Raw genomic sequence first — 13,554 nt, 5'->3', positions numbered from 1 at the left:
AAATCCCCACCCTTGGGTGCCAACGCCGCTCTATGCATCTGGCCCCTTTCCTCTCTTGGGAAGTGAATAAAATCTCTTTTCCTCTTGCTAATATTTCTGTGAATTCTTTCACAACCCGCGTTGGCTCACCTAACATTACCTGCCTGTTTAAAATACTTCAACAACCTCACATAACCTTCCATATAAAATCCAAATTCCTTATTATGGCTTACAAGGTCCATTGTAGTCTAGACTGATTCTAGAATACCTGTCAGAATTGGACCTCACCACTACCCATTTGCCCTTAATTTTCTAGCTATGTTGTAACTCTCTGAAATGCTTCTTAGGTGCTTATAATCTTTCATATTTCCATATTCTTCTACATAATGTCTAGATTGTCCTTCCATTCATCCCCACCTCTGCCCCCTGCCACCATACACCAAAACAAGCTCACATCTTCTCTACTTGGCTAATCTAGCTTATCTTTCAAGACCTAGCTCAAGAGTCATCTTTAAGGACCTACTTTGACCGCCCTCTCTCCATCTCAGTCCAAGTTTGGGGTCTCTCCTTCATGGTCCCATAGCACTCTAGATTTCTGAGGCAGAAACCGTAAGTCGTCTACTCAGTGTCCTTTCTCCACTCTCCTCACTAACCGAGCTCCAATTCCGTACAGTGTACAAGGTGTCCATGTAAAAATACTCATCATCCGGGCTCCCTTGAGCTAAGAGTGAGCATGTGACCTACTTTGCTCAATGATATGGAAGTAGAATTTTATTGGGTGGGGCTTCCAGAAAGCTATGGTTTTCCTGATAAACACAGACTTAGCTGGCCAATGCCCTTGCCATTTACCCTTTTCCTGACCCCCTGCCTAGAACACAGGGCACCCAGAAGTAGAACAACCAGCTTGCATCTATGAGAATGGAAGCCAGACACTGAGGATGGAAGAGCAGGAAGTTGGATGGATCCTGGTGCTATTTGACTTGCTTGAGCTTGAGTGCCAGCCCTGGGCTGCCTTCCTCTGGTCTTCTCGTTACATGAGAAAAATGAACTTCCATTGGATTAAGCTACTACTGTTGAGTTTCTGTTATATGTAGCCCAACCCAGTTCTGGCTGATAAACTCTCCCTTTTTTCTTATCACTTGTCACATTGTATGTTAGTAGTTGCCTGTTGTCTAAGTCTACCACTACACAATAAGATTCATGAGCACATGGACTGTTTTATCAGACTCCTCTTCTGCCTTAGCTCATGTCTCCTGGCCCACTTTTTAGTTCAGCCTGGGCCACAGCAGCCAGCAGGAGAAAACGGACAGCATAGTCTCTCAGCTTCACCAGTATCTCTGGTTTTCTAGTGGGGGGCCTCGGCCTCTGCTAGGGGACCCCAGGAGTCACTCAGCCGTTCTGATTCTTACACAAACTTGGAAGTGGAGGGAGTTAACATCCCAAGGACAATCCTTATCCAAGGGATTGACTACTGCCCACTTCCATATCTCATGTGGGCAATTTTGAAGGGCATCCTACACAGCTTCTTAGAGGGTGCCCAGTGGGATTGAACCCTCATTGCCCACAGTGGTAAGTCAGTTCAGTAACGCTTTGTGTCCTTCCTATTTCGTTGTTTCCAGTTCCCACTCTTGTTTATTTCCCAAAATAAAACTTCTGCTTTTGGGGGGGAACCTGAGCTAAGACAGCTATGACTTAGTGTGGTGCCCAGTTCTTAACAGATATTTGTTCATGGATACATAACTGAATGAATGAACTTCTTTTCCAGTGACACTTCTTTGTGAGAACTGCTCTTTATTCCATCAAAACATCATAATCATTTGAAAAGACAGGAGTGCTCATAGGGGTGGAATTTAATAGCTACTAACTTCCACAGAAAATACTGGCCTCGGAGAGGGAGGGTATCACAACAGCAGCATCTACCCAGATTTCAGTCAGTGAGGATTCACATTTATTATGATCAACTAGATGGGGAAGCCCTGAATTATCAATATGAAATTTATTGTCCTAAATACAAGGACACTTAAGCACTAAGCCTTGGTTTATTGATGAATTGAACATTTAGGCAAATAAAAGAATTAAAATATTATTAAAAATTAAAAGATTGGGCTTCCCTGGTGGCGCAGCGGTTGAGAGTCCGCCTGCCGATGCAGGGGACGCGGGTTCGTGCCCCGGTCCGGGAAGATCCCACATGCCGCGGAGCGGCTGGGCCCGTGAGCCATGGCCGCTGAGCCTGCGCGTCTGGAGCCTGTGCTCCACGACGGGAGAGGCCACAGCAGTGAGAGGCCCGCGTACCACACACACACACAAAAAAAATTAAAAGGTTTGGTTAGGAAACCAACAACATCTATGAATATAAAATCATGTTTTTCCAAAAGATGTGACTCCAGTCCCAAAATAAATCATCAGATCTAAAACAGCTATAATAATGTTCCAACCAATGGTTTTAAATTATCATAAAATCAGGAGAAAAGTAAGTCGTTTTTAGGATAATAAGAAAATGTTAGCGATAAAGCATTATTAGAAAATACGGGACAACGTTCTGTTATCCTGGGCTTTGTTTTTAGATCAATGATTTGATAAAAATTCATGTGGCCCTTTCTGTTTATTTTTTAAAAAGAGAGAAAAACCGACCACAGCAAAATGCCTCTGGGTCTGTGCACAGTGCCTTAGAAATAACAATGTATTATGAAAGGATACAGCCTCAGCCCATCCAAAGAGCTCCTCCTACTGTTTATTCAAAATATAAAAGGAGTCTGAAGAGAGGAACACTCATTGAAGAACCGGAGCATGACAAAGTCAAGGAGTAGCGAGAGGGTCCAAGCTTCCAAGTCAGAGCTAGGTCTCCGATTCCTTGAGCAGGACGAGCCCAAGGCCAAACTCTGACATGGACAGAGCATCCCGGGATTCTCAGGGCCCTACCTCCCCATAAGCGGCCTTGTTGAGGAACTGTGCTCACCTGCAACTTTACAGGGGCTTTCTGGCAATAATATCTTAACTCCAAGAAATTCAGCTCTAATAGGAAAATAGCATAGGAGAGAGTCATGGGAGAGAATTTTTGAAAAAGACACCTCTTCCCATTGCTTCCAAGTACTCCTTCAAGGGCAGTCTCTTTACTCTGCACACATCATCTTTTTTTTTTTTTTGCGGTACGTGGGCTTCTCACTGCTGTGGCCTCTCCCGTTGCGGAGCACAGGCTCCGGATGCGCAAGACCAGCGCAGATGTCAAATTATAATGCTGTACACCTGAAACTTCAATAAAATTTAAAATCCTGGCATAATAAATCACCCATGTTCTCAAAAAGACCAAAGCCATGCCACGACAGAATGGACTCTCTTATAAGATGAACTTCTATCCCTGGAAAGGTTTGTGCAAATGTCGACATCTGGCTGCCCATCAAGAAGGCATAAGGTGGCAGTTCAGACTACCAGACCTTTACTGGCCCTTAAATCTAGAGAGAATATTATTCTAGGGCAACTCTGGGTTTCCACAGTAACACAGGTCCTCTGAGAAGGGAAGTGCAGCCATAAAAGGAAGTGCTGTTTAGTACTGTCTTTGTCTCCGTGGCTACATTGTCAGTTCTTTGAAGACAAACATTGAGTCTCATCCTCTTTGTCATCCTGGGCAAGGGCCTCACTCTGGTCAAGGTCACCTACAACCTTGAAGAGACAAATCTGAGGCCCATCTCTCTGTTCTCGTCTTACTGCATCTCTCAGCAGTGGTAGACACTTCCTCCCTAAAACCTCTTTTTCTTTTAGTTTCCATAACACCTCACCTCTCCAGCTTTCCACCCACCATGCTGGCTCTTCCTCCTTTTCCCAACCTCTCTATTGGTGTGACCTAGGACGCAGTTCTTGACCATCTTCTCTCAGATCTATACTCTCCCCTGGGATCAGCTGGTCCAGTCTCTGGTCTTCAAATACCATCTATAGGCAAATGATGCCCAAATTTATATCTGCAGCTCTGACTTATCTGATCTCAGTGTTTTGATGTCCAATAAGCATCTGAAACTAACCAAGTTCAAATCAAACTCTTAATTTCCACCCTCTACAACTCTTCTTTCCCACCTCAGTAGGTTGCTCAGGACAAATACCTCTTTTTCCTTCACGCCCGCATCTAATCCATCAACATATCCTATTGTCTCTTTCTCCAAAATATATTTTGTTATCAACCACTTCTATTTCCACCTGAGTCCTAAGCCCCTGGACGTACCTGAAATAGCCCAAAGTGTCTTCCTGATCCCATTCTTGCCATTTTCACAGTCATTCTTCTAGCTAGAATGATTTTTTAACCCTTCAACAGCTTCTGACTACACATGGAATAAAATCCAAACTCCTCACCAGAGCCTTACAAGATCCCTCATAGCCCAGTGCCTGCCTGCCCCTCCTTCCCCATCTTCCATTCTCCCTCCCTTGCTCACTAGGCTCCAGCTACAAGAGCTCCTTCCAGAGCCTTGCACATGCCGAGCTTGCTGCTGCCTCAGGACCTTTGCACTTGCTGTGTCCAATGCTTGGGATGCTCTTCTCCTTCAGCACCTGACTCCATCTCCTTCAACACTCCCTCAGAGAGGCCTTTTCTCATCTCACACCTATCACTCTCAACCACATTTATCCTATCTGATTTTCTTTACAGACTCAATGTGAGTTTGCTTATCGTCTTTATTCCCACTGCAAAGTAAGCTTTAAGAAAGCTAGGACTTCATCCAACATTTTCACCAGTATCCCAGTGCCCAGAATGATGCCTGACACAAAACAGGTACTCAATAGATATTCATTAAAGAAATGAATAGAAGTATTGAAGAGGTTTTGGTTAAGTGATGATTTCATGCCACAACTGGGGTTACAGGGGTTAAAAACATTCATCTCTGTTATAAACAAATGATTACAGAGTCCCGAGTTGCCCAAGTTGCCCTAACAAGTTCACATGAGATCTGGGACTGGAAGAGTGATGCTGGGAGAGGTTGCAGCCAGTGACTCTCAAGTTCAGCTCCTTTTGTTTTGCATTCTCAGTTTCTCAATGTAGGGAACAGAGTTTTAACGATGAACTGGCCTGCTTCTTCCCTGACCCCATAGTGCACTTACATGAAACAAAGAGTAACCAAGGCAGAAAGCCTACTAATGGTGCCAATTGGGACCAAGACATGAATTATCCCGTTTATATGGTCAGATATGTGTCTCGTTCCCCTAGGATGCGATCCAAATAAGGTCATGAGACACTTCCAATATCATATGAAAAAGACCCACATGGACATTCTCTGAAATTACTAGTGAGTTTGTAGCTCCGCTGCAAGTTCCATTTCCATTTTCAGAAGTGTCCGTATTTTTAGATATTAAAGCAAATCTCATGAGGAGGATTAAGGATTAGGGGTTATCAATGTAAAGAGAACACTATCATTCTTAATCATGACTGCATTATGTAAAAAAATGACTTCCTTGCATTGGATTTTGGTGTAAACCGTTCGACTGAAATTGGCTTCTGAAAAGTTATTTCAGGTAACTTATTTATAGTCATGATGCAGAAAAACACAATTTGCCACCAGTATCCTATTATTTCTACACTGCTCTGTTATTTGTGACCTGAATAAATAAGGCCTGGTGGTTTAATAGGATGATAAGGCTGCTAAGATATGTAAAGGCAAAGATAAAACCTCTGCCCGTTCTCTCCAAGATGATGAACTTGATTCCATGGAGCTGCAAGTCATGGTACTTCCAAAAGCATAACTGTCCACCCAGAGCCCTTCCACGTGGAGCCTACTTCAAAAGGACGTCAGGGTGAAGTCATGGGGCTGGATTAAATAAGATGATTCAAAAGGAAAAATCAGTTTCTGAATACCTCAGGAAAATTTCCAGATAGAATTATCCAGATCAGTTTTCATCATCTTCACATTTCCATTTGCACATCTAATCACAACGGAATATTTCATTTCCAGCTCTTCTGTGAATGGTGCAACCATGAATGAATTTCTTCCCTGTTGGTAGTATGCTACATTGCTTGATAAGGCTTTAAAAGAGTCTTAGAGAAAAGGTGCCAGAATCGGGTGAACTCTATCTCTGGAGAAGAAAGACTAGAGATCTCCAGCTTACTGACAACTTGTCAGGCAACAAAATTACTGAAAGATACCGACATTTTTTTATTCTCTAAACTCCAAATCCTTTGACCGATCCCCTGATATAGATATCTACATCCTTCATTTGCTTTTGTTCAGCTAATAAGTGACATGAAGATGTGATGCTCTGATGAGATGAAATCGAGTGTGTGCATGTGTGCGCGCTTGCATGTGAAAAGGAGAACATCTGTTTTCCCAGGGTATGTCAAAGATGTATGATTCTTAATGACTTCTGTTAGGATCTACTCATAATCAAATGTTTAAATGTCTCATCCTCAAAACGTCGGAGCCATACTAAATTAATGAAAGAAAATGGTAATTGTTCGCTAGGGGAATGAAACAGAATGCCACATTAAGAAATCACTGGAAACCCTGTTATCCATTAACACTATCCTATTCTAAAAATTGGCGAAATAAGATCACAAGAATTGGGCTTCCCTGGTGGCGCAGTGGTTAAGAATCCACCTGCCAATGCAAGGGACACGGGTTCGAGCCCTAGTCCGGGAAGATCCCACATGTCACAGAGCAACTAAGCCCGTGCGCCACAACTAGTGAGCCTGCGCTCTAGAGCCCACAAGCCACAACTACTGAGCCTGCGAGCCACAACTACTGAAGCCCGCGCACCACAACTGCTGAAGCCCCTGTGCCTAGAGCCCATGCTCTACAACAAGAGAAGCCACCGCAATGAGAAGCCCACGTATCACAACGAAAAGTAGCCCCTGCTCGCTGTAACTAGAGAAAGCCAGCGAGCAGCAACGAAGACCCAACGCAGCCAAAAATAATAAATAAATAAAAAGATCACAAGAATTCAAGCTATATTCCCATTCAAACTAAAGGCATTTTTGCCTCCTCACCTAAACTGTAAAGTCCTCTACAATAGGATTTGTGTCATGTCTCTGGGTCCTAACCAAATGCTCTACAAACAGAAGGGGCTGAATACATGTTTTTTGATGATGATAATAAGAATAATGAACTAACTCCCCTTAATTCCTACCATGAATGATATTCCATATATTTATTCATTAGACCCATATTTCTCTAAACATGTTCCACAAAAGGTACCTGTGTTGCAATACTGATGGTTGTTCTATTAAATATGGAGGAAGGGGCTTCCCTGGTGGCGCAGTGGTTGAGAGTCTGCCTTCCGATGCAGGGGACAAGCGTTCGTGCCCCGGTCCGGGAGGATCCCACATGCCGCGGAGCGGCTGGGCCCGTGAGCCATGGCCGCTGAGCCTGCGAGTTCGGAACCTGTGCTCCGCAACGGGAGAGATCACAACAGTGAGAGGCCCGCGTACCGCAAAAAAAAAAAAAAAAATGGCGAAAGAAGAAGGGCTCCTTAGATCAATTAAGATTGTGAAACCTGAGGTGTACAAGGTTAAAGATGTTTTTCTGCCACAGAAGTTCTTAAGAAAGTTTATAACATGTTTGTGCATTGTGAAACTCTAAGAGATGGTTAAAGTTTGCAATATTTTCCAAAATTGTTTAATAAGGAAAACTTATGAAACTTTGAAGGGCACCAGTGTCTTTCACAACGAAGTTTGGGAAACGCTACCTTAGACAAATGTTAAATGAGTACCCACTGTATGCAAGAATAGTGTCCATGGAAACGCATCCCTTCTCTCGGCCTCGGTTGTTATTGTTATTTTTTTTAATCTGTAAACAGATGATAATAACATCCATCGCACAGGGTTGTCATGAAAATGAGACGAAATCAAATCTTTAAAAGGTCAAGCCTAGCAGCGCAAAGCAGGCACATGATGAATGCTCCTTCTCGGTCCATACAGGCAGTACTGGGGGGAAAATGAAATTGTCCCCAATTTAACTAGACCTGCATACACCTTTTAGGTGTGTACACGTGAGGACGGAATTGTGGCACGTGCACTCATTCTCTGGTTCAGGAGTCAAATCAGGCCAGCCGTGGCCATCTCCCATCCCAGCTGGGATTTCCATGTCCTTCATCTGATAAACCTCCACCTGCCGCTGCTTTTGTTCATTAGACCCATGATCATTCACACAATCACACACACTTAGAGACACCCGGGCATTCAAGCCTAAACCGAAAGCACAGTGCTTCCAATTGCCAACATGGGCTAAAGTGTATTTCTCAGGCAAGGATCTTGGGCAAAAGAAATATAGCAATTAGGGCAATGCAAGTGCTGAACAGTACACTAGCACTGCATTTGGTTTCTAATCTGTGGTGGCAACACTGCATGGCAAAGTGGACTGAAATATTTAAATAAAATCAAAGTAGCACGAGGCACTGCAAAAATGAGCCTTTTGTGACTCGAAATTCATCAGTGATACACTGGCGCCCTCTGCTGGCTAGATTTTCTAACAGCTCAGATTGCTCAGTAGGTTTTTGGGGGTTTTTTCCTTCTTTTTAAGAGCCTGCGATGTTTCATTTCGGTTCAATTTTTTTACACATAAACTAGAAAAAAGTGTTAGTAGAATGGTACTTACTATAGAATCAAAATGCATGGAATTATTTAAAATTATTATTTCTTAACCTTTCAGTCCTCACCTGAAGAGGTAGCTTGGTCAAAAACACTTAGCGATTTCCTATTGAGCTGTAATCATGGAGTATTATTGTATTATTTCTCTTTAAATTGTAAAATATTCCATAAAAGGCAATTTGTGTAGGCATCCTACTGGCACATCATATAGATTCTCATTTTTATTAACTATGGATAAAATTTTTGCCTCATTTTACATGGCCTATTGCTTTGGACTGCCAAATCTGGCAAATAAAAATATGTCCCATGTACTTGCATGAAACATACTCATACTAAATATATTAAAGAATACTAAATTATTGAGTAGAAAAGAATCCATTGTTTTTCTGAAATTCAAATTTAATTGGGTTGCCTGCATTTATCCGGAGACCTTACTTATTTTCAGGTGTGCTCTGAATTTCATAATTGAAATTCTTTTCTCTTGTGATACGCAGTGCTTATCCTACCATAATAATGAATAGAAGCAAAACATCTCTCTCCCTGTTTTCTGTTTTTCCCTCACATTTGCGAGACACTGAATAGGTTTTAACATATCAAAGCTTAAAGCAAAAGATTGCATTAGCAGGGTCTGCTAGGCCTGAGATTGAAAACATTTGTTCTTTTTTTAGAAAACATTTGTTCTTTTTTTAAAAAAGTTATTTAATTAATGAATGGATTGAATGAGAGAAATCCTGAATTCCTGGATTTCTTTTATGCAGCAACAAAAAGTACTACTGATATATAAAACATATAGAATGTTTTGTTTTGCTTTGTTTTCAGAATAGTAGATTTGAAAATAAGGGCACCTAGATGCAACACGATTCTAAGGCAGGGAATCTCAAGCCAACACAGTAGAATCACCTGTGGAAGTTTTAAAACTCAAGGCTACCCAGGCCCCACCTATAGACCAATAAAATCAGAACCCTTGAGATTGGGATCCCAGGGAACTTTATGCCTTTAAAGCAGCTCAGGCAATTCTAATATGCAGCCAGGGTGGCAAACCACTGTCCTGAGGCCATCAAGTCCCTTCAGAAAGTGCTTCTTTCCTTTGACTTGCATGTGAATCAGTGCAGATTGATTTAGTAGAATCTGGGCATTTTTAACTAGCTTCCAGTTGATGTAGTTGCTGCTGGGCCAAGGACCACACTTTGAGGAGCAAGATTTTAAGAGAGGTCACAAAAGAAAAGGTGACTTGTTTCAATAGGGAATTACAGAATGCCTGTGTGAATTGAAAATGCAGATTACTTACAACTGCATTACTGTAATGACAACTGCCACAGAAATGAAGGAGGGAGGAAAGCTCAGAGAAAAACTTAATAGTTCTGGATTAGAGACCTAAATGTAAGACCGGACACTATAAAACTCTTAGAGGAAAACGTAGGAAGAACAGTCTTTGACATAAATCACAGCAAGGTCCTTTTTGACCCACCTCCTAGAGTAATGGAAATAAAAATAAACAAATGGGATCTAATGAAACTTCAAAGCTTTTGCACAGCAAAGGAAACCATAAACAAGACGAAAAGACAACCCTCGGAATGGGGGAAAATATTTGCAAATGAAGCAACTGACAAAGGATTAATCTCCAAAATACACAAGCAGCTCATGCAGCTCAATTATCAAAAAACAAACAACCCAATCCAAAAATGGGCAGAAGACCTAAATAGACATTTCTCCAAAGAAGACATACAGATGGCCAAGAAGCACATGAAAAGCTGCTCAACATCACTAATTATTAGAGAAATGCAAATCAAAACTACAATGAGGTATCACCTCACACCAGTTACAATGGGCATCATCAGAAAATCTACAAACAACAAATGCTGGAGAGGGTGTGGAGAAAAGGGAACCCTCTTGCACTGTTGGTGGGAATGTAAATTGATACAAACACTATGGAGAACAGTATGGAGGTGCCTTAAAAAACTAAAAATAGAACTACCATATGACCCAGCAATCCCACTACTGGGCATATACCCTCAGAAAACCATAATTCAAAAAGAGTCATGTACCACAATGTTCATTGCAGCACTATTTACAATAGCCAGGACATGGAAGCAACCTAAGTGTCCATTGACAGATGAATGGGTAAAGAAGATGTGGCACATATATACAATGGAATATTACTCAGCCCTAAAAAGGAACGAAATTGGGTCTTTTGCACAGACATGGATGCATCTAGAGACTGTCATACAGACTGAAGTAAGTCAGAAAGAGAAAAACAAACAGTATATTAACGCATATATGTGGAACCTAGAAAATGGTACAGATGAACCGGTTTGCAGGGCAGAAATTGAGACACAGAAGTAGAGAAAAAACGTAGGGGGGACACCAAGGGGGGAAAGCGGCAGCGGGTGGTGGTGGTGTGATGAATTGGGAGATTGGGATTGACATATATACACTGATGTGTATAAAATGGACGACTAATAAGAACCTGCTGTATAAAAAAATAAATAAAATTTAAAAATTAAAAAAATAAACATTAAAAATTTTTTTAATTAAATAAAAAACTTAATAGTTCTGCAGTGGGTTATTGTATCAACTTGAGTGATCTTCCTGTTTTCTGTCACAGCATCTCTCACTGGCCAAAAGGTGTTAATGTTTGCTCCCTGACTACTTTTGCAGAAAAGGTATGAGAATTCGCATTAGATCATTTTATTTGCAGCATCTCAAATATGCAGTAATTTAAAGCATACAAGTTTAGGTCATATTAGAATTTAGTTCACAGTTCCATGAGACCTTTTTTAACCATTTTAATCTGTTGGAGCTTAAAGCAGTGATATGCTGATTGTGAGACCAAGTGAAGCTGATCAAATCAACCCTGGAAAGTGTAATTAGTAAATCTCCTCATGTGCTTTTGAAAAATTAATCAAGACGGGTTTGGTGAACCTTGCTGACAGGGTCTCTTCGGGACAGATGACGCGGTTCCCAATGTATTGTCATAAAAGAAAACTCCAGCTGCAAATCCCAAGGTGACCCATTTATCTGGCTTGGGTGGCACGTAATGACTTCCTGAGCCCTGCAAATAATTCTGCTGGTTTAAAAACCAATGTGGTTAATACAATTAAATGAAACTGATCCTTCAGGTTCAAAACCCATCAATCTGACTCACACATTAACATTTTAATATGGAAACAGCCACAGTAATCTTCCAGTGCCTTCTAATAGTGTTCTATTAGAGGGTTGTCTATTATGGGGTTGTCTGGTCAGGCCACTCAGGATGGCCGCTCTCTTGCTCTCTGTACGTCCCCTACTTGACCAGTGCCTGCTTCATCTATACCCTATGCGCATGACTGACCTTCCTACGGACTTGCCCCAGCCTCAGCTAGTGATTGTTCTGATCAAAGGGGTGGTGAGGGGCGTGTCCCTCTGCTGGTTTCCCTGGGAACTAATGAGGTTTCCCTGGGAACTAATGAGGCCACCTGACATCAATTCCCCCTATAACTGGCAATCTCCCCTTCCCACAACCAGGAGAAAGTCTGCTACCATGTCCTGCCCACCGTCTGTCTGCTGCACGCCGTGGGGTGTCCCTCCAGGACCCTGCTTCAGACCTGTCAGCTCTCCCATCCAGTAAACCACTGATGTCTCTGTTGGTGAGTCCGGGCTCTTTCTTCGGTTTTAAAGCTGGGCAAGTGCAGCCCAACAACTGGCAGAGCAGCCAGGAGACCAAGGAAACTCCCGAGTGCCGAGATGTTGAGAAATACACAACGGGGAATGGAAAGCTGCGGGGGACTGTCCACTACACGTGGTGCCCAGAAGTTCCAGGGGTGATCCCAAAAGTTATGGGGGAAATCCCCGGTGGCTGTCCTGGATGAACGGGGGCTGCCAAGAGATCTGGAGAACAACGGCCCCGATGGTTCTGCTATTGTATCAAAGTGAGGCTTTTGTAACTGGTTAAGCTAGTTCTCTAGAAGCAATGTATTCTCTTCTTGTGCCTTTGAGATGTAGATGATCTACCTGGGTTCTCAGGAACTTTAATCACATGTGATCTCTAAGAGTAAACGAAGAAAAGGGAGAGAGGCTTTTGAAAAACCATATAGGAATAATTATGTTTTGGGAATATCTATCTAAAAGAGTCTCTCCAGATTTTGGTAACTTGAAACTAAACTAAGTTAAATGAAGAGAATTCATTGACTGGTTCATTTCAAATAGGGTAAAATATTGGAACATTAATTGCTGGGCAGGCCTAAGTTTGTCTCTCTTTGCCTGCTTGGGAGAGGAAGACTAGAGCATTAAGTTTTCCAATCAGGAAATTTACAATTACGTGCTTCTTGGTTTTTGCCAGAGATTAACGTTTTTAAGTGTTAAGACTACAATCAGACATAATTTAGTCATTGTAACCAAGTTTGTTTATCCATTACATTGTGATCCGGCGTTCAACGGTGACTTTTTAAGTCTTTTGTCATTTATAGGCAGTAATTGTTGTGCTCTGATGCTTCTGCAAAAGTGCTTCATCTTCAAGAAGATTCATAGGAAGGCCTTTTGGCAAGTACAGGTCTCTGATCAATTTCAGATCACACAGCTGAACGGGGTAAGAAATTAAAGAATCCTAATGGAAAACCCAATGGCTTCATAAAAAGGTAACAAAAGGGTTGTTTACTGGTGAATATGGTTATAATGTTTATGGGTTTTGTTTGGAATGTTACTGGTTTCGATCTGTTTTCCAGGTAGAGGGGAGCCCTTCCCCTCAAGTTAGCTTTGACTTACAGCAATTTGGTAAACTACATCTATGGGTAGAATTTGTCGACTGAAAAAAAACGCGCTACCTAAAAGTTGAGAGTTGTTTTAGTTGGCGGACTTTCAGAGGACTTCAAGCCTGGACACAGCATCTCGGATAATGCTGAGAAAATTGTTAGAGGCGAGAGGGAAGCCAGGATATATAGGACTTTCTGCAACAAAGGGCAGGTAGTAGGGATATCAAAAGATTACTGTTAATTAAGGAAAACCAGACATCTCAAGTTAATGAAATTAGCCCTTTTCTAGGT

The sequence above is a fragment of the Aethalodelphis obliquidens genome, unplaced genomic scaffold (assembly GCF_003676395.1).
Source record: "Aethalodelphis obliquidens isolate GAN/ISIS:26980383/991018 unplaced genomic scaffold, ASM367639v1 scaffold8, whole genome shotgun sequence".
NCBI classification, from domain to species: Eukaryota; Metazoa; Chordata; class Mammalia; order Artiodactyla; family Delphinidae; genus Aethalodelphis; species Aethalodelphis obliquidens.
Note: the sequence above shows the minus strand (reverse complement) of the source record.